Genomic DNA, 977 nt, shown 5'->3' with positions numbered 1-977 from the left:
GCTAGTGCTCTACCACTTGAGCCACAGCGCCACTTCTGGCTTTTTTCTTTTTGCTTATGTGGTGCTGAGGAATCGAACCCAGGGCCTCATGCATGCGAGACAAGCGCTCTACCACTGAGCCACCTTCCCAGCCCTCTACTGTTTTTTATGTCCCTTCATTTTTAATTGCTTCAATTTCTTTTAGGTCTTATATTGATTTTCTTCCTTGATTTGGTTTTCAGTATTCTATCTCAAATCCTTTAGCTGAGCGGCTATCTTTTCAATGGACTCTCTTTCCTTCCGGTAGGATTCATTCCGTTTTGTGTTTGTGGATTCCATGAATTCCTCGATTAATCTTTGGTTTATTCACCATGTTTGTGGAGTATTCTGAGAACTATGCTTAGGCTTTTCATGGACGGCTCTGCTTCCTGTCTATGTGGAGGGACTTGCCATTCTTCTTATGCTGCCTTGGCTCTGAGTCGCGTCGGAGGGCCCGGCCGGGCCGCTGCTCTTGCTGACCCTGGCCGTGGGCTCGGAGACTGGCCCCGCCAGCGCCTCCCATGGCCTCGTTTGTTCCTCCACTCTAGTGTCCCAAAGCCTGCGCTGTGGCTGTGGCCACGTGACACTGGGCAGCAGCCAGGGGAGCCTCTGGGGTCGGAAAACAACCCGCCCCGAGCGCCTCGGCCGACTCAGGACCGCAGACCCGAGCCAGGGCCCTTCCGGCTCAACATCCGCTCCTGACCCAAGCCCACCTTGCTTCTGCCTCATTCTCCGATCGTGGTTAGTTCCTCACCGGCATGGTGCGGTTGCCGCAGCGAAGCCGGTCCGCGGGGGAGGACAGTTAGGGCGGCGGCGGCGGCGGCGGCGGCGGCGAGTGGCGGTGCGAGAGGCATGCTGGGAGGCGGGATCCCAGCCCCCTGCCCCCCAGGGCATGCTGGGAGGCGGGATCCCAGCCCCCCCCAGGGCATGCTGGGAGGCGGGATCCCAGCCCCCCCCCC

General features: G+C 58.6%; 1 protein-coding gene across 1 annotated transcript in view; it reads right to left on the bottom strand.

The window, feature by feature from the left end:
- Positions 1-474: 474 nt before the first annotated feature.
- The window catches only part of Ctdp1 (CTD (carboxy-terminal domain, RNA polymerase II, polypeptide A) phosphatase, subunit 1), a 68,011-nt gene continuing 67,508 nt past the window's right edge, over positions 475-977 (bottom strand). Inside the window, exon 15 of the mRNA XM_013026136.1 lies at positions 475-484. The gene's annotated coding sequence lies outside the window, so the exon portion shown is untranslated. The remainder of the gene's footprint in view (positions 485-977) is intronic.

The sequence above is a fragment of the Dipodomys ordii genome, unplaced genomic scaffold (genome assembly GCF_000151885.1).
Source record: "Dipodomys ordii isolate 6190 unplaced genomic scaffold, Dord_2.0 Scaffold91, whole genome shotgun sequence".
Taxonomy (NCBI): domain Eukaryota; kingdom Metazoa; phylum Chordata; class Mammalia; order Rodentia; family Heteromyidae; genus Dipodomys; species Dipodomys ordii.
The sequence above is the reverse complement of the archived record's forward strand: the minus strand, read 5'-3'. Positions and strand labels throughout refer to the sequence as shown.